The sequence below is a fragment of the Protopterus annectens genome, chromosome 2.part1 (assembly GCF_019279795.1).
Source record: "Protopterus annectens isolate FY-2018-M chromosome 2.part1, PAN1.0, whole genome shotgun sequence".
Lineage (NCBI taxonomy): Eukaryota > Metazoa > Chordata > Ceratodontiformes > Protopteridae > Protopterus > Protopterus annectens.
In genome coordinates this window covers 829,040,120-829,067,249 of record NC_056729.1, presented here as the reverse complement: position 1 = coordinate 829,067,249, position 27,130 = coordinate 829,040,120, and positions in this window count along the sequence as shown.

Below are 27,130 nucleotides of genomic sequence, written 5' to 3'. Positions count from 1 at the left end.
GTGGCGCAGAGGGTCAGGGTCCTTCCTGCATGCAATCTAATGTTGGTGTCCATACAGACACCGAAGATGATGATAGTACTGCTGAGGCACAGGTGGGTTGTCAGGGGCTGAAACAGTGCCGTCATTTGACATCCTCCTTTTATCCACCCCAACCCCACTCACAGTTTCAGTGCCTATACATACCCCATCGCCAGTGGCCATAGTGAAGGGACAGGTGGCATTTGGTGGCAGTGCACAGGAAAGTGTGGTAACCATGCCTACTGTGTTTGGTCACAGCAGGCATAGCCAGATGTCCGGCAAGGCACCACACAGGTAGATGTCCCAGGGTGCTCGTGGAAGGGCCGCTGGACATCATGCCCCTGGCAGAGGTGACATAGCTGATACCAGCAGGTGCATGTTTCAGGCTGTCACGGTGGAGCAGGCACATATGGAACATTACACCAGACAGGGCCTAAAGCTGCAGAGGGCTGCTCTCACATCTGCAAGTGACAACTTCCGTGAAATGTCTGGTGCTTATATGGGGCTCATGGATAGACATTCTGGTGAGATGATGGCCCTCATCGACCGTGGTATGTCTGTGCTTGAACGTGTGGTGGAGGTGTGGTGATGGCCGTGGGGATATAGGCCAGCAATACCAACAGTTGACAGTCAACGTGGATGTGCTAGGATACCAAGGGGCTCCTGTAGTGGCATTACCAGACCCAGCAGTGCGGGGGGGGCTGTCCACACCACACCACAGCAGGCCACGAGCATGTGGTCCTGACCAATCCCAGGAGGGACCTGGTACCAGCGGACATTTTTCATCATCTGGGGAGAGTAGCACATCGAGGCCTGTACCTGGATGTACCCATGGAACCCCTGGCAGGCACAGTCCACATGTCCATGGCCAGATGCAGTGAACTGCACACTCTGCTGGGTATAATCTGCAGCTGTCCATAAACAGCTGTGTAGGGCAGTCACATGGCAGAACTGTGTGCATGCATACACACACACTATACAAACACCTAGGGCAACCACATACCTACACACACCACATCACCATGCCCAGTTCGCCTCAGTACACCCCTCACCCACACACATGGTGTCAAATGTATGGCCCACCCTTGGCCTCTGGCAAACCAACAACAAACCCTTTGCATATGATACCTGTGTCACATCCCTGTCATCCATGCCATCAATGCAGAGACAGGCTAATATGGTTCTGATGCACATGGTGACTGTACTACAGTGTACCACGGTACTGCAGTGTAACATGTTGTAAGGAGTAAAGTGTAATGCATATATGTCAGGTAGTGTAGCCATCCAGCAATGATGCATTATAGCTGTTAGTAACACTGGTTAATTGTGGTCTCTATAATGTCATCCATTTGTGTTGTAGGTGTGCATGTGTCAGCACAAGGATGGTCTGCAGTCATATTCCACATCGGGGTATGGCACTGTGGTGACAGCATGGCTGTAACATATCTGGAGTACAGTTGAACACATGTCACATGTTAGTATAACAGTTATTGCCTGTGCCACATGAACAGGTGACCCACTGGGGTGTGTATAATCTGCAACCTGATGTAGACCCATCCACATACATGCACACTGTTACTTGGCAACACTGGGACTAGACTCCTACCTAGGTATGTAGTGATACTGAAGTGTGTGGCTTCCATTGCACACACCATACAGCTTTTAGGGTGAGGTGTGCCCCAGGTTACATGTTAAATGCAGAACATCCCCAGACATGTACAGTATGCTACTGGGGGATGCAATGGGTGAATATGGACAATACATAGCATGACATACCTTCATATACACATTAACAGACACATAACAGGCAGACACACATCCAAGAGACCAGGGCCTATCGGTGCTAACTAACTTGACCGTATGTCTAATGTGTTACAGGTAGGCTGCACACAGCACATGCATAACTGGCCTGGAATGTGGTATCAGTAACCTGTATGGTTGACAGTGACAGTGATAACCATAATGTGGTACATGGGACATTTACCAGGTGTAACTTGGTGTAATGACAGTGTACAAAACACCCACATCCCCCAGTGGATATTGTACTCCCTGAAACCCACGATGACACTCTGATATACCCACCATCACACATTGGCCATGACTGTGATACAACCCATTGTAGATCCCAACAGTGCTACTACAGGTATATGCATCTAATCCACATGCCACATGCATAGCATGGTGTTGCATTGTCATGCCTCACCAATGGGCAGCAACAGCACTATCTGTACTACCGTGTGGCAATGGGTATTCTAATAGGAGTATGTGGCCTCAGAATGCTGCACCCTACAGATAAACGGACATGCACACATACACACACTTGCCAGAACACAATGGTACCCCATGCTTATCCACTCATTTGTACAACACTGTTGTGATGGTATTGCAAGGCTCATGTAGCTGGTATGGAGAGGAGCTTAACAGGGTACATGTAATGTCCCATACAGCAGCAGCCACAACTGGCTATAGAAATGGGTGTTGTGGTGGTTGTGAAGGCCCTCATGGAATTCCCACTTACAGGTGTGCTAACACACAGAAACTGCTATACTCAGTCATGCACATGTACACATGTGTCAGTACTGGGGTGCATCTCTGCAGGTGGTCATAACTGTGTACCTAGCTATTGTCCAAGGAGAGATGGGTTGTGTAGGGGTTGTGTGTACAGTGGTATCCTGCCACCTGCCATATGGCAGCAGGCAAACCATCAACAAACACTACTGTGTTGACCCTCAGGGTGGAAGCGACATGGATCAGTCATTCTGCCAGGTGCCTCCTGCACATGGCCACTGAGGTGATCAAGTTGACATGCATGCAACATGCATTACAACACATGGTTAGTGTCTGTGATGGAGACTTGTACCCAAGCATGTTCAGTTGACTGTGGTAGTGTAGTGGAGGTACCCATGGCATGTGGTGCGTACAAGGTGTTATCTCCAATATGTGCCAGTTCTTACACAGCTGGGCAGACATGTCAGTGTCAATCAAGCTTAAGATGCCTGTACATATCCCAGTGGGATACCTGACATCTGCACATCTGTACAGAGACTGACAGTCATTCGCTTGCCAAGTAGCTATGCTGTAAGATGAATGTGTTGACAGATGGATGTTTGACAACAATATGTATGCCATAACTACATGTCAGGAGCCCTCGCTATCATGTGCTGTACAGACGGTAGTCTACAGTTACATTCCACATGTTGGATCATTACCCAGTAGAGGTTATATACTGTGACACAGCTCACACACCAGGGATACAACAGGGAGGCCTCCAGTCCAGCTATGCATGCAGGTGTGTCTGTTGTCAGTAGTGCATTCAGCACTCTACTCTTGCGAGGTTAGGCACTGTCAACAGTAGTACCATCATCATACACTACATGCCAGTGTGACAGCATGTACCCTGGGCTACTACCCCTGTATGTAACAAAGTCACATGGATAGCAGTGCTGTACAGGCCTCATATATGTCTGTGTCCCAGACATGACTCTCACACCCCTTGCTACTGTAATGACAGCACATAGGTGCATGTATTGTACATGGTATTGCATTCACTTATTTCAGATGTCATTTCCCTGCCATGTTATCAGCCTAGGTGGTGTGAACTGGTTACCAGGGCTAAGCCATGCTTCGCAGGTATCAACATTGCTACAATATAACAGCTAAGCTGTTTTGCACACTGGTAAGTGAAGCCTGCACTGTGTAAGCACCCGTACGTTTACCCGTAGCTTAGCACCTCTTAGCTTCATGCAAACCCGCGTAAATGCACTTAAAGCTGTTCACAGCTGCCTAAATCCACCCTGTATCTGACAGCCCTTGTTCTGCCAGCAACAAAATGAAAATCCCTTGCAGGTCTTTAACCCAGGATCCTGTACACTAAAGTCACAATACCTAACCACTACACCATGACCACTGTGAAGACAGCTTTTGTTTTTCCAATATATCTGTTAATACACATATTGATTAGTATTGAACAATTGCCTTTACTGCCACAATTGTGTATGACTTGTTATTACTATGACTGTTACATCACATATGTTGTTTAAACATAATGTACACATAGTAGATACATACAGTGAGATACATCTGGGAGAGTATACACAACTGTGAGGTTTACACATGACAGGAATATGGATATATACATATAATAGGTTGATATATGTCTACATGTACATAAATGTATATTCATGCATATGTCTGTATACACATCTGTATAGTGCAACATATATATGGCTATGTGTACATCTCTTCGTATGTATATATATATATATATATATATATATATATATATATATATATATATGTATATGTATATATAGATATATGTATATATAGCTATATATGCATGCACATCCTATGAGTACAGATATGCCTATTTATGTAGATATATATGTAGATATCTATAACTATATGTGCATACATATCTAGTCTGATATACTTATTACTGTTAATGTATATGTAGATATCCATAAGTATATGTGCATATTTATCTCCATCTGTATATGTGTAGACATTTATTGCTGTGTATATGTATACATCTGAGTGTTTATATATATATATATATATATATATATATATATATATATATATGTACATATACATATCCATATATGTATGTCGATATGTATGTGTGTGTGTGTGTGTGTGTGTGTGTGTGTGTGTGTGTGTGTGTGTGTGTGTAGATATATATATATATATATATATATATATATATATATATATATATATACATATATAGATATATAGATATATGTATAATTATATATACATCTATGTCCACCATATGTCCTGAACATGGAGTGGAGCCCTACCTCAGCCCCAACAGTCCCAACCTCATAGTGCAAGGGAATCTCAGGTATGTAGTGCAGGTATATATGTAGACTATTGCTACTATGATATGGGTTGTCTTCACAGACATGTTGTGTGTGGGAGGTCATATCTACTTTTAACATGTGCACCACTGGCTATTGACAGACATCCTAAGGACATCATAGCACAGTACCACTGCTAGCACAGTAATGATCCTGTGGAGTACAGTAGAGATATGGCCAATAAATGTGGACAGTCTAACACACTCTGGTCAGTCCAGAGGTATGCACAGAACCCCTTAATGCAAGACATGTAGACCAAGCCTGACAATGTGGATGTTAACAGCCATGTAGATGGGTATAAAATACTGGTATACAGCTGCCTGCCCCGATAGGTTATACATTCACACACCCCTGTCTGTCCTGACACATAATAACCACTGGTACAGAGGTGCCATGGCCACATACTACCCAGTAGTTAGTGACATACATCTGTACAGCATCCCACTGCTTTGTCTGACATACATGACTGCTATGGTGGCCTGGCAGCAGTACATCTGGCAATTATCTGGACATAACATCACACTGGATAAGAACACTAAGCTGCTAGGCATGAAATAAAACACTGTGCAGGCTACAGGCAGACTGCCACAACACTGACCTACATTTTGTATGGGGAATACACATGTACCTGCATATGTAGCAGGCTCTACAGGCATGTCACAGCACAGAGTACATACACTTATGTGAAAGTGCATAACCACAACCAATTTGAACACAGCCACAGCAACATATGGTCGCTAGCATAATATTACAGTATATGGACTATCTGATCAACACCATCATCATATGTGCCACTCACACACTAACCCTACATATACTGGGCCACTACACAGTGTGGTCCGATGCCTGTCTGTGGTATGGGACACGTGTGTGTTTGGACCTACAAACATGTAAGCCGATTAGGTAACATACAGTGGAGCAGCATGTAACATCAGCTAGAACAGGATCAAGAACAATGACATCTGCCACAGTCTACACAGGCCAAGGTACATATTCACAATACACAAACACTGTCGACAATCACCATAAGTACACATACCTCAGTACTGTACATCCAACCACAGTATGCCCAGGTTATGTCCTCAAAGGGTACTCCTACTATACATTACAGAAACATTGCACTCTCATGACAGGTATTAAAACATGTAGAACAGCCATATCCACACACACCCGTTAAACCATCATTGCTCCAAATGCAGAATAGCAACACTTACATTCTGTAGTCATGTCACGCACATCCCCCTCCTTTGTGTTGGCCTCTTTCCATGGCGTATGTTGTTAGAGGTAAATCCCCAACCCATCTGTGATGCTATTTGCCAAACAACAGATCTAGGTCCTGCTCGTAGTGAATGAAAAGGCCCAACACCAACATGATGTTCCTAGATACTGGAGTGTGTTTCCATACAATTGGCTATGGGAATGTTATCACAGCTGTTCCACATGCAATCAGCTAGAGGAGGGCTGCAATTTGTCCAGAGGACATCAGCTGATCATGAGCATCACTTACAAAACACATGCTGCTGCTTAAGCAAAGCAGGTGTAAGTCTCCGCATCCACCAGAGACTGAGTGAGAGAGGCAGACAGAGGCAAAGATAAGTCAGGGAGGGGTGGGAGAGTAAAACTTAAGCATGTTTGTGTCACACTCCTACCAGTACAGGTTATCAAACCCCTGACTGACTATGTATTGCTATCACATGTCTATGCAGTTATTGGGATGCACCACATAGATTACATGTTAAGGAGCTCTCCAAATCTATATGTGATGGTGAGTGACATCTGCAACAGTGATATGATAGCTATACGGTAGGTGTAGTACATGTGCCTGTCCGCATGAACAGGTGTCAGCGTCAACACAGCTACACTCTCTCAGGGACCCACACACATTGACACACTTGGCAGAGTCAGGAATACAACTCCTCACTAGTTAGTTTGCCGCAATACAGTACTGTGCAGGTATCACATGCACCACAGGGGTTATCCGGAGGTTATATGGACAAAGGGTATGTGGAGGTGCCTGACATCAGACAGCATGCTTCAGTATGCCAATGGGGGTTGTAGTGAGTGTGAATGTGGTCATAAGCATCATACACCACACACACAGACACAAGGTGCCAGTACTGACCAGTACTGACATGCATGGGTGCATTGCTTCATGGGTGTGTAGTGGTTGACTGTGCCAGATGGCTATACAAGGCTAGATGATGGGTGCCTTGGCATCAGGCCACATGACAATGGTCTGCAGTGTGGCTTAGGGGTGTAGTGTCTGGATTGGCCCACACAGGTGGGTATTGTATTCACCATCCAGTCACCTGGGTAATGATTGTGTGTGCATTGCTTATGTATTTTTTAAGTCCATGGCATGGATGGTGTCTTGGATGTGCACACATCCCACATGTATGTACAGTGATATGTGGAACTGTACCTGGGGTTTCTGGCCCATTTTGTGTACACAGATTGTTATCATCAGAAGGGCCAGTCCTGGAACTGGTAATGGACATTTGTTTGACTCTGCACCTACATTGATAGTATGATACAGGTATTCCCTGGTGTCAGTGGCATCTGTCCATACAGGGCATGTGTTTAAGGCATGGTGTCCTTTGTGGGTCACATTTGATGGCAACAGAGGTGTCCAGTGGGGAACATAATGAAGGTGCATTGTCTGCATGTATGTGTTTATTGGACTGATGGACAGGGTGCCATGCCCTCTGTAGCCAACTGCAATCACACCATGGTTACTATCTGGGCAATATGCAGGGTACTACCAATATAGGGGTTGTTGCCTAGGCACGTGTGTTTGTGTATGAGACATGGGTTGAGAGTGTTCTCTGAGTAATACAAGGGTTATTAACTTTGTTCGCCAGGCCTTGATGTCACATGTAGGGGTACGAATTGGCACCCCAGCCTCTTGGCTATTTCACATCTGTTGTCCCTCTAAGGTGGACATTGTGACATACATGAGGGCCAACATGTAAGAAGCACTCACAGTCACGTCCACACAGGTTACAAATGACAAACACAAACAAACACCCTCACACCACACACACACACACACACACACACACACACACACACACACACACACACACACACACACACACACACACACACACACACCTGCCATGTCTGGGATTAGAACTTCTACCTAACCAGTTTATTACACTGTAGCACTACGTGGATATAGGATGGACCACTCTGATTACTGGAGTACTCCTTCCCCAAAGGTGTATTTCACAGTGAATGACATCAGCAGACTTGCCAAAGTAGGGCATTTGAATTGTGATGAGTGTGACTAGCCTAAAAAGCATTGCTCCCTACACAGAAATAGAAACACACACACACAAACATCCACACTTTTTATGTGTGAGAATACAACCCCTATCAGAGTACTATATCACACTACAGCCTTATGCTGTTATAGGATGCACTGCACAGATTACTAGGCTGCATTTTTCCCAAAGGTGTATTTCACAGTGAATGACATCAGCAGCCTTGCCTAAGTAGGGCATATGATCTGTAGTAAGTGTGACTAGCCTAAATAGCATTGCTCCCTACACATACTTGAACATCCATACTTTCCATGTGTGGGAATAAAACCCCTACTAGAGTACTATATCACACTACAGCATTATGCTGTTATAAGACACGCCATGGAGATTACTGGCCTACACCTTTCCCAAAGGTGTATTTCACAGTGAATGACATCAGCAGTCTTGCCAGGAGTAGGGCATTTGAACTGCAGTGAGCATGAGTAGCCTAAAAAGCATTGCTCCCTACACAGACAGAGACACACACAGTTGCCATATTTGGGATTAGAATGCCTACTTAACTAATTTATCACACTACAGCAGTACACAGTTATAGGATGCGCCATGGTAATTACTGGGTTGCATTTTTCCCAAAGGTGTATTTCACAGTGAATGACATCAGCAGCCTTGCGAAAGTAGGGCATTTGAATTGTAATGAGTGTGAGTAGCCTAAAAAGCATTGCTCCCTACATAAACAGAGACAGACACATGCAGTTCCCATGTCTGAGATTACAACCCCTACCTAGCTAGTTCATCACACTACAGCAGTACACAGTTACAGGTCACATCACGGTGATTCCTGGGTTATACTTTTCCCAAAGGTGTATTTCACAGTGAATTACATCATCAGCCTTGCCAAAGTAGGGTATTTGAATTGTAGTGAGCGTGACTAGCCTAAAAAGCATTCCTCCCTACACAGACAGAGACACACACACACACACACACACACACACACACACACACACAAAGTTGCCATGTCTGGGGTTAGAATTCCTACCTAACTAGTTTATCACACTACAACATTACATAGTTTTAGGATGTGCCACAAAGAATATGGGGCTACTTTGTTTCCAAAGGTGTATTTCAGAGTGGATGACATCAGCAGGCTTGTCATAGTAGGGCTATGGGGAGGGCAGTGCGTGTGCATGGGCCATAACACATTCATCTAGAGGTTGACACACCACATGCAGGCACATGCAGGGTTATATTCCGCAGGTACGTGTATACAGCTGCTAGATGACTACCGCCTTGTACAGTCATGTTGCACAGCTAGCACTTGCACCACATAGTCTGTAATGCTGACAGACACCAGTGGCTAATTTCTACAGTGAGTGACATTTACACATCCTGTGGTTGTAGTCATTCGGCTGTGTGCTGGGTTGTACAGGCCTCATGATGGATGGCTCTTTGTCATAGTCACTCTCTTCCACACCTCTATGTATGTCTACTTGTGGCATATTATAGTGTGTTGTCCTTGGATATATGTCTGTATTCCTATCCAATGTGTGTGCAAAGCATGACTGGTGCATACTGAGGAGTGTATGCACTAACATCTGCAACTGTTATATATGTATGGTCCACTGTTGCTTGCAGACATGGGCTTCATTTGTTTAAGTGTGTGAGCATGCCCACTATGACCTTTCAGTGGGTTTAGGCTCCTAGGCAGCGAGACATTTCCCTGTGGTACATTTGACTGGGGACACATGGCTGAAGTGACATTCAGCTGCAGAGAAATATGGCTGTTTGCAAATTCCCTCTGGGCAAAGAGAAGCATACACTGCCATGCCCACAGCTTTAATAACCAAATGTACAGGGGGAAAACAATGTCCATGGTCCCCAAGGAAAAATGAGACAACAGGCAATATGGCAGGCATCAGCAGCAGGCTGGCCAGAGGGCATGTCAGTGGCAGTAAAAATGCAGTGCACAATGGGCAGTGCCTTTATAATTGGAGTGTGTGGACCACTTCCTCCTTCACAGTGTCTAGGGAACATTACCTAAAATGCATATTGGAGCATAAATGTGGCTACAGTAGCCTGCAGGATTTCCTCCATGCTGTAGCACACTTCTACATGTTGTAGTTATATAAGTATGTCCTCTACAATGAGCACAACACTCATTACTTCTTCTGCCACCATACCTTTGGCTATTAAAGCTGTGAGCATGGCAGTGTGTGCTTCTCTTTGCCCACAGGAAATTTGCAAACAGCCATATTTCTCTGCAGCTGAATGTCACTTCAGCCATGTGTCTCCAGTCAAATGTACCACAGGGAAATGTCACGGTGCCTAGGCGCCTGAACCCGCTTTCAGTATGTTGTTGTCTGACATTGCCTTCATTTCTCCATTGAATTGAAGTGTCATGGTAATGTGTAAAAGAATTCCAAAAACACTGAAAAGTAAGGTTCTCGAAACAATGGCATGACCAGTATGGTACTGGAACCTGGACAGTAAAGATAAACCAGTTGGGAAGCTAGAGGTGATGAGATGAAGTGTCAGAGACAGGTGCTAGGATACATACTGTAGGACAGATGAAGAAAAAAATGTTATTAGCATAGAAGCCAAAGTAGCTGCAAAGGTCAAACATACATATCACAATGGTTTGAGCATGTGCAGGAAGGCAGAAAATGATTTGGAGAAGAAGATTTCAAAGAAACAGGAAGACTGCAAGGGAAAATGAGGATGTCCATTAAAGAGATACTTAGATTGTGTGAATGAAGATCTATGAGACTGCCTGTCAAAAAAGGTAGGAGAGTGGCACTGAATCAAAATAAGTTGCAACAGTTAATGTGACATTTCCATGCTCTACTTGTGGGTAACGATATCTGGTCATAACCATGATAGCCGAACTCAGTCATGCCCCAACTTTAAACCTAAGTCATTAGGTTAAATTTTACAAATAAAAAAATATCAGTTAATCAGATGCAAAACAATTACTTGTTTGCCTTCAGCAATAATATTACTGAATCTTTTAAGTGGATTTATTTATTTGTTTGTTTATCTTTTATTTGTATTTGCCTTTATTTATTTATTTATTTGTTTGTTTGTTTGTTTGTTTGTTTGTTTGTTTGTGTGTTTGTTTGTTTGTTTGTTTCCTTTTTTTAGTTAATTTGTCAGTTAGTTATCCAGATAGGTGGACTAGGCCTTGGAATCTTTTCAGACTCATTCTAGGCTCAAGGTACTACATAATTACATTGAGTGATTAAGAGAAGTATAACACATAACGTTTCACATAGCTTGTTAATGGATTATATATAAATTGCTTAAGACAATTACATAGATTTAAGTGCATGTATCTGAACAGAGTGATTAGTATACATAACTTAATAATAAGAAGTGAATTAACCCTAATAGTGGACTCTCCATGTAGCTGCCCTCATCTGCATCAAGGCTCACGTAAGCAGGCATATGCTACATTATTTTTATCCTAAGCTTTCAGATCAGCAAACTTCATAAATCCAAAGGAATCATACTCTAAGAATGATCCTTCACTTAGAAAGCTTTCAGTAGATTTGAACTGATTTGTCAATAGGATAGTAATTCTTATTAGCAAACTCAAGAAGCAGCATTAAAATTAGTAAGATTATTGAGGATGACAAATTTTCTCTGAAAAGGTCATTTAAACTGAAAGATTTTATGGTTTATTCCAGACATAGGCATGAGGTGTATTGTGGCCAGAAATAAACCTACTGGTAGCATGTCAGCACAGCTGTAAGATATACGTGCGCGCACACACACACACACACACACACACACACACACACACACACACACACACACACACACACACACACACACACACACACACATATATATATATGTATATATATATATATATATATATATATATATATATATATATTTAATTTTATATATATATATATATGGATAGATAGATATTTGAGTGCTTATGTATACATAAACACATGCACACGTGTGTGCGTGTGTGTGTGTGTGTGTGTGTGTGTGTGTGTGTGTGTGTGTGTGTGTGTGTGTGTGTGTGTGTGTGTGTGTGTGTGTGTGTGTGTGTGTGTGTGTGTGTGTGTGTGTGTGTGAATATATATATATATATATATATATATATATATATATATATATATATATATGTATTCATTCCTCTGCCATCCAGAAGTAGCACTACATCATGTGGAAACAGCTGTACCAATGTCATTTTACTAAACAGTCCAGGAGCAGCAAGCCGATAAAGATGCATTGCTAAAAAAAAAAAAAAAAAAAAAAAAAAATACACAGCAGGTGTTTTAATACTACGAAATGAAGGTCACTTGCAGTTTAACACAGAACTGTACAGTTAAGGAATTAGTAGGTATATTTGAGAGTAACAGTAACACATACCTCATGAAAACAACACTTACATCTTTGAGTAATATCTTGCAACTAAAAAGTAGGTGTCGAAAGTTGTAAACAAGGAACAGATAGAACTTTGAGAATCTCCCGGAAAAAACAGCAAGTATCATTCAGTTTCTTTCTTTCTTTTACTGCAAACTTATTTGGAACAAAAACATTATGGATTCTAATTAAAACAAATTAAAAATTAAGGAATTCAGTACTACATGAATATTGTTGTTCAAGCATTGATAAATAACTAGTATATTATTTCATAAAATTAGAATGTTTATGTACTTACCAATTCACCCTTAGGACTGCTATGCAAATTATTTCATTTTTTAATTTGTATATCATTAATACTTCAGCAAGTTCCATTTTTAAGCTTGGAAGAAAAGTGTTTCTCTGGAATATTTACTTTATTAAAAATGGATTATCATTTGTTTGTAGACAGATAACTAGAAAAATAATGTGTCTACCACATTGCATCATGTATGTATAGCAACAGGGTTTCTATGCAGTATTTAATAAGTACAAGGCATACCCTTTTGCAATAACAGATCAGCTCCTTGTCTGTATTTCTGGACTAATTGCTTGAAAGCTGTTATAACAGCCTAAAAAACTACCTCTGACAATTCCAAAATATATGAGATGAATTCCTAAAAAAAGGTTGAAGGAGTGCTCGCTTCCTTATTTCCAAGGAAGCTATATTATCAGACTGTATTCCCTTTCAGCATCATCTGGTGCTCTTTGGGAATATTAAGAAAAGGTTGATTATAAAAAAGAAGTTGATTTGCTTTTAAGATTTCATGATCTGCATATCATCATCATCTTGCCCTAGTGACACCTCCAGGCATTTCTCTAGGACCAGCCAAGTAATGCTTCTAGACAGGCAATGCTGCCACTATAAGTATGCATTAAAATTCTAAAATGTTTTACATGCAAGTTAATGGAATACTTCTTACTAGATCTTACATGCTGTGCAATATAACTTGCATCGGTAAATGATTTCTGTCTAGAACATCTGGGCAGATGCTAACCGTTGTTCATATACTGACTGAGCACATTATCGCAATCTTCATATTTGTATAAATACTTAAACAGCTGTTCAAAAAAGACAGAGTAACATAACCTCAGATTAAAGTTCACAGCAGGATGAACAGAAATACTCATGATAGTATGTGTGTCGTTTGAGTGATTACTGACATATTATAAATTGTTTGCAAAACATATTTATTATGTTTATTGACTTACAAAATCCATTTTAAGTCATGAACCTAAAGAATGTCATAACTGTAGAACTGAGTCTGTGCTGAGCAATTTACTGTTTATAGTTCATTATTACCATGCACAGTTCTAAAGATGTTGAACATCTGTTTATGCTTTGAAATTATTATTCGATTTTGTCAAAAGGCTCGTTAGAAGTTAAAATGCAACTTTTCCTATACATGAAATGAATTAAGGAAATCTCTGTGTTTGTCAGCCTGTTATTGTATTGTTCATCTTGAATAATAATTTCCAAATGTTATGTCATAAAAGACATATGAAAAGTTTGAATTTTGTGGAATTTCTAAACTTTTGCCATAATTAGTTCTTAATTTACTGACTAAAACTGTTGTTTCCTAGCTGCTTTATCAAGTGTTTCAAATTCACTGTTATGAAAGATTAAGTAGCTGTGAAATTTTTTAGCTAATTTATCAAGACACTTAGAAATATCAGATCCTGGAGTATTACATGTTTATTTCTTTGATATTCAAATCACTTTTCAGTTCCTTTAATGTGTGTGTATATTGGAAAAAAAATTGCATTCTTCAAAAATTATTTATTCAGACAAAAAGCCTGTCATGACACATTGTATTTTATGGCAAGTGTTATGCTGGAATCATATGTTTTAAACTTCTTTCTCCCTAGCATCCTCACTCAATTCCTATTATTATGAAGATTCCTACCATATATCCCTCTTACATCTTCATAAATTGCTTTCTGTATTGCCTTAAGTTCCAACATTACATCGTATACATGTGTCTTTTAAACTGCTTTTTTTTCTTCAAACCTTATCTTTATTCTACACAACCAAAAAAAATCCTTGGTGTTTATTATCCACTTATATCAAATCTACAAAATTTCTATCAACCCAACAAAACCTTTTCCTAACTTCCACAGTACACTTAATGTTTCATCGTGCTTTATACTCAAATGCATCCTTCTATCAGACCCATTTAAAAAAATTACTGCTTCTCTATATTCCTCTCACCTTTGTAAAACTGTAATTCCATGTCATCATTTTACCAAAATTCCACACCAAATAATTTTCATTGCCCCATCAATTTAATTTCCCTCTTAGACTTTCATTTCCTACCTCATATTTCCTAAAATAACATGTTGCTCTGATTATTTCTGCCCCCAATGTTTTATGTCTATTAGAAATATCTACCCCAGTCGACCCAGCCTGTCTCAAAGTCCATTTCATCTTATTAGTTCTCTTGGTCAGTTTGATCTTTTTGACCATAACTGAGAGCGCTCTCCTTTGCTTCTTCCCATGTCTGTTACAGTCTGCAGTGTGCAGTATTTTTCATTGATCTTTCTATATTTTTATACATCACCAGTGAACTATCAGTAAGTGATGGTTACCCAGATAATAATCACAGGCAATGCTATGCATCATAAAACATGCATGGTTTGAATTCCTCTATAAAACAAAGATGCAGCCACTTGTAAAACAACTCCTTGATCAAAACTAAGCAAGACAACAACAGCCATACAACCGACAGGACAGAATACAAGCCCCTCTGTACTCTCTATTTCGGGAATAAACCCTCATAGGTTCATTGGTCCATGGGTTTATAGGTATGTACTAGGATAGCTGACTTTGCAGGCCATTTTAAGCCTAGCCAATTTCCCTTTTTGTGCTTGAAATAACCTAATCCATTTGGTTATAGATTGGCCTTACCCATCCCATGGTTGATAATTATATATTATCCGTAATAAGAATAACTGAGATCATACCATAAATAATTCGAGGGGACCCATAAAAGGGATAAACCATTCAGGAGCTGCATCTCTCCATTAGTAGTACAGGAGGCAGTTCTAGGGTAAATTTTCTGTTTCCTTTCCATAGATTCTAAGTTGTAGCTGAAAAGGTACAGGGTTGAAATTTGTTTTATGTGGATGGGGAGTCGGTTCCATAGCAGTGGTATCCTTTGCGAAATATACCTGTTCCTCCAAACCATTCTGTTGATGCTTCAGAAAAGGTTTAGATCTCTAGACCAAGTATTTCTGATGCCATTTGACTTGCTGGTGTGCAGCAAATCCATCAGTAATGGATCTGAGTATGCCTTGTATGCCAGCAACAGGTCACCTCTTAGCAGTCTGTAGGGTATTGATTATAGTGACAGGATTTTGAGTCAGTCCATGCAGGATATGTTGTTTATGCCTTATCTCTTTTTAGTAAGGTATCTCTGTGGGCATTCAAGTTGATGCATATGTCTGGACAGATATATGCCAAAGAGGGCATTATAGTCGATGACTAGCCTAATGAGGGCTGATTAAAGGGAGACAATGATATCTCAAGATCTAGACACCATCTCTTTGTTTATAAACTGTGCAATATAGAAGGACTTTATTACAATAGATACATTTTGGTCAAAAGTTAGGTTCATAATAAGTTAAATATGCTAACTGTACTGGTCTGTTAGAAAAATCAAAACTTTTCAAAACAGTGCACCATGGTCTTGCAGAAACAGCAGCCCTACTGTGCCTATATATCCATGTTATTAAATATGCTGAGAGATAAATTCAGCCAATTCTAATCTTGCAGTTAGAATCTGATGACGAGGTCATTGTGGTCATGTAGGATTACTGCATCTTTGGTGTATCAGATATATCATGTCTTCAGTGTTGTCATTACATAAGGCCAAGTACAACTGTATTAAAGAAGCAAGCATTACTGGTCTTCATGATACTTTTGTATCCCTCTTCATGTAACTGAAAAACAAGCCAGACTTTATATGAAAGGGATATATGGCATGCACAGATAGGTCAGGACAGGACAAACATCTCCAGTGTCCTAGATTTTAGTTTTCACACATGGTCACCTTGGGCCACATTTTCAAATTTCACAATGTTCCAAAATAGGCAAGTGTTTCTACATTGCTCTGTGTCTCAGTTTAGTGGTAAGAAGTTAATATTGATAGATTATACTTCAGCGCAAGACTTTGACTGTTTCATGTCTTAAACTAAACCATTAGCCACTTCAACATGAAAATTCTAGTTGAATTCTTTGAATAAAATATTATTTGTTAAAATGCTATTTGTAAGCAACAGCTTACCGAAATCACATTTAATTTCTGATAAGGATTCTATGAAGTCTGTGATGAAATCTCCTCACTGCAGTTCCACAAAAAAAAAAAAAAAGATTTCTGGTAAGGAAAAAATGCATAAAAAGTATGCATTGGTAGTATCTGTACAGCTTTGTAACTAAAAAAAACGAATCAATTAATGCAAAAGTTAAGTATCTTCCCTATGATTGTAACTTGATACACTCCAGGACTACTGCTGAAATAGTTCTATTTTGGATCAGTCTACTACCTTGGTTAACAACTGTACAAAATAAATAAATAAGTAAGTAATGTGTCAGAAAAAAAAAGAATGGAGGAATTAACAATGCAACTAAAACAGAAGATGAACCTAATATATATGGACTGGACACTAATTAGCACTTACAAGGAAGACAGAACCACAATGGGGAAATATATGGGAGCAAAAGGCAGTGTGAGGCAGTCAGCTCTGTGGTGTAGAGAAATAAAGCCAGACCGTGACCCAAGTGACATAGGGATGACTAACAACCCAGGGCAGTCAAGGAACTATTGGTTGGAGAAGAGATTGTGGATCCAGCCCTAGCTTAGTCCTTTTGTGAAGCAAAGACAACAAGGCCTACTGCTGTACTTATACTCATTAGAGACTGCATGCTAAAAAGAGTAAGGATTTACCAGCATTAACAGACCTGTGATGGGTGTATGCACACCAAGCAGTGCAAGTGTAGCTAGAAACTGACACATGTGGTATCTATCAAACTCAGGAGGCCAATAGTGCAGGCCAGGCCTATCAGTTGCCATGGTACACCAGGGATTAGGGCCATCTATAAATCCATGACAACACCTTCTGTGATGGTCTCTCAGTGAATGACATTCACCTAAGTTGGAATAAATAACACAGCTGGGTCAAGGGAGAGCTTATTGTTGGCAGGCAGCAAGGATGAAAAGCATATGAAAAATAAAAAAAAAAACACAGTGTTAGCCATTTAGGCTTCCCAAAACAGACAGGAAGAAGATACACTGCATTTCTTATTGAATTCTCATTAAATTAAATACAATGCATGTTGTGGCACAGGTGGGGAACATAAAATGACAAGTAAGTATGAGATGAAATAATTGAGAAGACTACCCACTCTATTTCACCCACTTCCCATTTTAAGGTTCAAGTAGAAGACCACATTTAAAAAAAAGAAATAGATGTACTTTTCACCCAGTCAGATTTGATAACATTTTATAAGACGTCTGTGTCTTTTTGTGATAGTACACTGACATATGATACTTAGACAAAATGCTTAGGTTTGACTTGCTACATTAACACTGTTGCAGATACGTCTACACCTTATCCTTTTCCTCAAGATGAACATTGTAGTGTCACAAATGATGAACATATTAGATGCACTCTTCAGAATACTGTGCCCCATCTTCTTCAAGTTAAGGAGCTGGACTATATTTGAGGAACAGAATGTTTTTCACTTTTTTCAATGAACTATCTGCTAATAAGGTGTGTTCAGGGGTGATCTAATATGTATATATGTATAAGTGTGTGAGTAGCAAGAGTTGGTAGCTAATTAGGAATTATAATTATTAACAATACATTTGATACTAGGAATAATAAAGGGGTTGTTCATAGGTTAATAGGTTCATAGATGGTAACTAGGTTAATGGCCCTAGAGCCCTTATGAGCCTAGCCATATTTATCCCGAGTTGCCCCAGTTGTCGGTGTTTAGGTCAGCAAAGTTCACAGAGATAAGAGTCTTTGGTACTTAATACCAACTGCCTCTTTCTATGAGGAATATGGGCAGCATCCCCAGACTGAATTTGCTGTTACCCATCCATTGATGTAAGTTGCATTTGAAGGTCAAGGAGGAGTCCTGTTTCACATGAATTGGGAGCTTGTTCCAGACAAGTGGCAGTCTCTGGGAGATGTATCTATCTCTTCAGCATGACCTGTTCATGTCACAGGCTAGGTTAAGCTTTCTGGAGTGAGTGACCTTCATGCAATTTAATTTGTGAATGTGTAACATTTCCATCAGGGCAGGGTAAGAGATTGCCCAGTAAGCCAGGCACAGGTCATCTCTTAACAACCTGTAGGAGACAGGGCTTTTAGTCTTTCCATGTAGGTCTTGTTTTGTGTATCCTGTATTTTCTAAGTGAGAAACCTCCGGGGACTTTCCAGCTGTTGCAGGTGTCTGGTGAGGTACATGCAAAAGGAAGCATTGTACTCAATTATTGGTCTGATGATCGCCGAGTATAATGGGATTGTAACATCCTTAGATCTGGATGTGATGCTTTTACTTATGAGATGTGCCACATAGAAGGATTTCCTTACCATTGTGGAAACTTGGTGGTCAAAGTTCAGATTGCTATCAACCTGTGTACCTAGATCATGTACCACTGGGTCTATACTTAGGGAGATGCTGTCTATAGTGTAATTAGTAGGGAAGTTAGCTTTTCCAAAGGTAATAATAATGCATTTTTTGTGTTTAGCTTTAATACATGGCTTTGACACTAATCATTTGTCTGCAGTAACCCTTTCTGCAATAAATTAACATAGTTTGGGTACTCAATGATTGCACCCAATTTGCAATAATCAGTGAACTTTGCCAGCCACAGGCCATCCACATTTGCCTGGACATCTGAGAAATAAATTCCAAACTGTAAAGGCCCCAGCACAGAATCCTGTGGTATACCACTGGTGATTGGTCTGTTGCTAGAGGTGAAGTCACCCACTTTGAGAGCATATGTCCTGTCATTGAGGCAATTGGTTACCCATCTAGTGATGTAATGGTTAATTCCCAGTTGGGAGAGTTTCTCTACAATACCTGAGTGAGGGATTGTGTCAAATACCTTGGCTACATCAAGGTTAGCAGTATGCACTGTCTTACCCTCATCCGGGGCCTTGGGACATTCTCAAAGAAGACAACTAGGTTCAAAAAGCATGCTCTCCCATTCATGAATCTGAACTGGATTGGGTCTGGAGTTTGGAGATTAGCTATGCCCTTGTTGATGAGGCCTCTCTCTCTTTAATTTCTCCAAGTCTTTAGGGTTTCTAATACCATGACAGGAATGAGTCCCATTCCTAATTCAAAGTATGATTAAAGTTCATGAAATTAGTATTCTTTCGGTTTGATGCTAGCCAGAAGTGCTCTTTGCAGCACCCAGAATGTGCCCAGTAATAAATACTTCTGCAATTCATATGGAGTTACATGTATCGGTGACATATCTAAGTATGATTGCAAATTTTTTTTTGGAAGATCCATTGCTCCTACTACTATTGGAACTGTCTGGTAATCTTTCTTCCACATTGCCCTCATTTATGCCTGCAAATCCTGGTATTTTATGACATTGTGTCTCTCTGCACCTAAGGCACTGTAGTCACTGGGTGTAGCAATTTCAATGATCAGTGCTACTTTTGTCTTCTTTTCATGGACTACTACATCTATTTTTTTCACATCTATTTTTTTGATCTGTGTAAATGGTGATCCCATCTGATATAAACAACATTTTCAATAATGCTTTGTGGCTCATGTTTCCAGTGTTTTTCAGCTACTTCAATATTTTAATGTTTGCACAATCCCCAATGCAACAATCTTGCCACATTATTATGTCTTTTTAGTATACAGTCCTTCAGCAAGAAGATGTATGACTGCTTCCAATTCTGTTTTACAAAAGCTACATTTGTCTGTTTTTCGCACACGTTCAATGGACTTTGTAAACCAATGTGTACATAGTCCACTATCTTGGGCTACTAATATTAACCTTTCATATTCTGGTTTAAATTCACCTCTCCTTAACATTCCTGTGTTTGATCCTGATCAACATGAGGTTGTTCCAAGAGTTTCTTTTATACTGGCAACTGTATTTATGCATTTACCATGTCTTATCTTCTCATTTAATCCTTCACCTTATATTCTTTCTTTTGTTTTTTGGCACATTCAGTTGCTGCCTGATTTTTATCTACTTCTGGTTTGATTTCCTTTCCCACTTGACACTGATATGCTCCTGCTAAACTAAGCAGAGAAGTTATCTTAGACTTATTTATTTATTTACTTCACATTTGTTTAGGTTCATAGGTTCATAGGTAGGTACCAGGCTATTGGCCCTAAGGCCTATACAAGCCTAGCCAAAATGGTACCCTGGCTTTCGCCACCCAAGAAAATTATTTTCCTGTGCCCCTGTCAAGCAGAACCACAGAAGTGATCCCCGGTGTGATTTTCCTATTACCCATCCGATCATCAATATTTTTCTTGAAGAGTGCTAATGAGGAGCTCTGTTTGACATAGATAGGTAGTCTGTTCCAGAGTATGGGAAGTCTGTGGGACAGGAATCTATCCCTCCGGGAAAGTCCAGCTGGGCATGTGCCCATTTTCAGTGGAGGCCCGGGGAGAAAAATTCCAAGTAATACAATGGCATATACACAAATCAACAATTCAGACAAGTATTCTCTTCAGGTTTCAAAACTTTCACTATGTTTGGGTCTTGTGGGATAACTTTCACTACATTTGGGTCTTGTGTGGTCAGCAAATATGTAAGTAGTCACAAGATTACAGATCTATACATGTAATCAGTTTTGAGGAGGCCCATACCTCCTTCAGAATGGTGAATATATTGGCTCAAGCCACACCCACTAGGAGTTAAAGGCACACACTTAAAACAGCTATACTGGTGGGAATGAGTTCATACTCATTAGCCATTGCTTCATGGATAAGAAGGATTTGTTCCAATTTGTGACTAAATTTAAAATTTTATCAACAACATGTTGAAAATTTGTTTGTATGATTTCTTTACTATTATAAATAATGGTTATACCAATGTATTTCATTTGATTGCTATTCCAATTGAAGTTAGAATACTTTTTGTATGATCTTTTTAAAATTGTTTTTAATTAATAATGTATTAATTTTATTAAGGTTAACTCTTAAGTTTGAGATGTATTCAAACTGACTCATAGAACTAATTATATATTCTAATGAATTCTCTGTGTTTCCTATTGTTAGTAAAATATCAGCAAAGAGTTGAATATTTGGTTTGAAATCATCTTCTATTTTGATACCATAAATGTTCTTATTGGATCTAAAGGAATTATCAAGAAAAGGACCTATTTTAACATAAACACAAGAGCTATTATATAACTTAGAAATTAATGCAATTAGCATAGATGATAAATTATGCACTTTAAGTGTTTTAAACAGGTATGACCAATTAACTGAGTCAAAAGCCTTATCTAAACTGAGACGAATGATAGAAAGTTCTTTTTTATTTTTATTTCCATAGTCTATTAATGTATGTATTCTTATTATATTATCCTGTACTTTGTCTATTTAAAATAAAGGCAGTTGTTTTCATTGTTAATTAGTTTAGGTATAAGTAGATTAATTCTGTTAGCTAAAATAAATATGAATATCTTAGAGTCCACATTTAAAAGTGAAATGGGTCTGCATGACTAACACTTTATAGGATCCTTATCTTGTTTTAAAATAGATGATATAAGAGAATATTTCCATGATGGGTGGACTTCAGGGGTTGTTTTTCTTTCTCTATAGACCTTATCTAATATTTTAACTGCATCATCCAGTAGTATTTCATACAGTTCTAGTATAAGACCATCTAAGCCCAGCACCTTATTATTTTCTAACTTTTTTATTTGATATTTTGTTTTATTGAAGTGAATGGTTTATCATTTTATTATTTGTTCACTTGTTGTTTTATTATTTATATTTCTCTTAGAAAAGTTTCAACTATATAATCATTATCTAGGTTATTTGTATTAGTATTTAAATTTCCATTTTCGTAAAATATTGTAAAAGTCTCAAGAATACTTTTAATATTGGTCCCTCTTTCTTCTTTATTATTTATATGTGTTATAATTTGTTTAATATGGTTTAGTTCATTTTCTGTTATCTAAGAGTAAGTTTATGCAAGCTTAAAGGTTTTATTGAATATGCCTGAAGTTTAAGTTTTTCCAGGAGTATTGAAACTTTTTGATTTAGAATTTCAACATATTTTGTATTTAAATTTTTAAGTTCACACTGATTGATAATGCCATTTAATTTTAGACTAAACTTTAGTGTGTGTCAGTCTTGGCCTGTAGTCTATTCAAATTTTGTCCCATTATCTTGTTTTAAAAACATACCAGCTTCTAACATTTCCATTTAAAATAATCCTTTAGTGAGTCCCACAGGACAATTTCAGATAATTCACCATTCATGTTTATTTTTAGGAATCTTTTGATCTCTTTAACATACCAGTACTTGAATCATTTTATTTTAATAATGTACCCTGGTAATCTCATGTGTTGTATTAAATTGCCAGTTTTTTTAAATAATATTAAAGATTATAGCATTATGGTCTGACAATGGACATGAAACTATTGAAACTTTTCTGATATGTGATAAAAGATTGTATGAGATAAACATTTATCTATGTTTGTTAGTGTTCCATATCTATATGAATAATGAATAATGAGTAAATTGAGGTGAGTTTGCATTCCTTAGCTCATATATATCTCTTAAATTCATTAAATTTACAAAATTTCTTAAGTGTTTGGCTGAAGATGTGATTCTCTGCTTTCTATCTGCAGTGGAGTCTTTAATAAAATAGAATTAAAACCATCAGCCATTATGACTTCACATTTCATGTAATGGCCTATTGTGTAAGTTTTTTTTTTTTTTTTGCATCTTTAGCTCCAACCGATGGAATCCAATAAGAGTTCACCCAATGTATATAGTTTTCTGTTCCACTCAGTTATAACAATGCTTAACATACCATTTTATCAACATAGGTATCTATTACTTTAGGCATTACTGGTGAGTTCTTCCATTAAATGAGGGAGCATTTTCTTTTAGCTTGAATGCCAGAACCTGCCAAAACCAAATAATTCATTAATGAAAGTGTATTTACATTTTTCTTGAGTGAATGTGCTTCCTATAGAAATACTATTTGAACTTTATGTAATTGCAAGTATTTGAACAAACTCCCCTCTTTACTGGATTATTCAATCTGTTAATATTAATCAGAATGTATTTAAAATCAGACAATTATATAAGAGAGAAAAAATATACAGGCATAAGGAAATCACATTTATGTAAATAACGTATTATATATTTTATATATAACAATATGAAATCTTCAGCTATGTACAAAACTTTTTGAAAAAAATAAAAGAAATATCTAATTATATAACCCCAAAAAATTCTACCATGGAATAAGGTATTCCTAGATTTTTTTGAAAAAGAACCGCTCAACCTCTCAAACTCTCCATTAGACTAACAACACTTAGCTTATACTTCTGATTCATATTAATGTGTCTCAATTTTTTAGTATACATTATCTTAAAAAAAGTCCATCAGTGAGTTGTTATGAATAAGAAAAGTTAAAAAGGTGTTCAGAATCTTTATTATAAACTAACCAAACTGAATATCTCTACAGTCATCTTTCCCTGTACCTCATATTATCTCCCTGATCTACTATAGGGAGGAAGTCAGTTGTTATTTTCATATTTATTAATTTATTGTTCAGATGATTTATATTTTTCTATTTTATTTACCACGATTAAAGTTGTTCATAGGCTTCTAAGTTCATAAATTAGTATCAGGTTAAATGCCTTTGTGGGCCATTTCAAGCCCACCCAATTGCCCCATCAAGCCCATCCAATTACCCCATGTAAGAATCAAACCCTGCACCTTGTGCTTAAAATGTGAAAACCTTAACTACTATCACAACCTCCCACCATTGTAGACATGTTTCTATTTTTTAACTATATACATATTTAATTATTCTGATCTCTTTCTATTTCTGTTTGTATATTATGTCTTGTACTATTACTATATTCATAGGTTTGATATTTTACCTAAAATCCTAGTGTAGAATATCATATAGTAGAACATTTATATTAAATTTATATATTTGATACTCTTTAATCAAGTATTACTTTTAGAATCAGTCCTATCTTTTCCTCAAATGTTATGTCTAATAGTATCTGAACTAACATCTGAAAAAGATTCCTTTTAAGATTCAAACTTTCCATAATAAATTGTTCTGAGATATTAAGTTTTGTTATCATTAAAAAGAGACAATAACGGAGAAACACAATCCTATTTTTTTTTTATCAGAAGTGTCTTTCTATAGGCTAGTATATAACCTATCATTTTGATATACTGCACGCATTCAGAACTATTTAATACATGACAGTGGTTTAGAATGCAATTCACTGTCTTTTCCTTATTATCTAATTTGTATTCTTTGTCATCTTAGCATATGATTCAAAATATTATGATTATTTACTGTTAGACAGAAAGAAGTAACCTGGTAAGTTCTCAGAATTTTCAGAACTCCTGCAGCATCACAGAAGTGCTCATGACTCTAATAAAGCTGCTTACAAGGCCTGCAAATAAACAGTTACAATTTGCACAAAAATGTTCAGTAGTGAATCCAAGCCATCCCTATATTATACATCAATCCTTCAAACCCTTCCAAACCATTACAAAAACAACAAAAACATTTCAAAATATGTTAACCAATAAAAAGTTATTGTATTTAAAGACATTTTAATTATTCAATAAGCACTATTTGTATGAGATGTTTAATATAAAGCAGACTGCCATTTTTTTAAAGGAGACATAGCATATTTACTTGCAATAAAAGAATGACAGTTATGTGTGATGCAGGTTTAACTTGTAAAAGAGTGAATGTTACTCTGATTATTTCATAGTATTCCATTAATAACTTTTATGCATGTAAGAAACTATATTTGTTATACTTTGTTTATAACAGAGCATAACTTTCCTGGGTGCTATTGCATGTGAAGTATACTATTAGTTGCAAGCATTCAGAACTATGTAATAACTGACAGTGGTTTAGAATGCAATTCACTTTCTTTTGCTTATTATCTAACTTGTATTCATTGACATCTTAGCATATGATTCAAAATATTACGATCATTTACTTTTAAATCGAAGAAATAACCCAGACATAATTTTCAGAACTCCTGCAGCATCACATAAATGCTCATGACTCTACGTTATTTCAAGCTGGTTTTCATGATAAGGACTGGAAAATGAATAATCCTTCTGTTACAGTTCACATAAAAATGCTCACAGGTGAAGCCAAGGTACCTCTACATTACATGCCAATCCCTCAAACCCCTTCAAACCACTACAAAAACAACAAAAACATTTCAAAGTATTTTAACAACTAAAAACTATTGCATTTAAAGAAATAACATTTAATGATTCAGTAAGCACTATTTTTATGACATGTTTAATATAAAGCAGACTGTCATATGTTTCATCATAATAATGATTAACTTTTAATAAAATAAATAATTTAGCCTTTAAAACTTTAAATTAAAATAAGTGGCTTTAATTTCATATATAGCTAAAGGAATTAAACTCTAACATTCTGAAAAAGGAACTAGTAACCATTTGAAGTAGGGAAAGAAATAAATACATTATTTACCTTGTAAAAAGTAAAATTCAGCTCTGCCTGTAATAATTTAAACACTTCTTTAAATTAATAAGAATTCATAACCATGAAATACATTGATTTTCATGTATCCTTCAGTTTTACTAACCAAACATCTCTTGTTGCATTTCTCTACAAAGAAGTTAATAGATCCCAGTCCATTTCTTCTGGGGTTTTTTTCTAGGATTTTATTTTTCTGTATAAAGTCCATTGCATCTTTCAAGGTGTAAAAAATCTTCTTTCCTTCTGGAAGGTGAATTCTTATTTTTGCTGGAAACAAGATTTGTGCTTTAATATAATTTTTCTTTAAGTTTTTAAAAAGTGGCACACATGCTTTTCTCTTTGACATCCCTAATGTTGAATAGTTATTATCAAATCTTATAGTATTTTCTTTAATTGTAACTGGATAATTAGTCCATGCAGCTTTTAAGACTTAATCCTTATCTAGACTTGAGAAAAATCTTATGATCACTGACCTTGGTGAAGGTGTTTTTTTTTTTTTTTTTTTTTTGTTTATAAACACAAGTTGGAAAGTAATCTATGTGCCCTTTTGGTGCCAAAGGTAAAAAAAAAAAACAGTTTCAGGAAGGTTCAAAGTTTTAGGCAGCCAGGTATTAATGAAGTGAATCATACTGTCTCCCTTTTCTTTTTCAGGAGTCCCGTAAATCCTGATGTTATTCCTTCTAAATCTGTTCTCTAAGTCTTCTACTTTTTTCCAGAATAACTTGTTTTGTTTCAGAAACAAATCAGTATTATCCTCATTTTCAAGCAATCTTCCATCTTCTATACTCAAGATTTGTGATTATTGTTGTTTAAGAGATTCACTCAG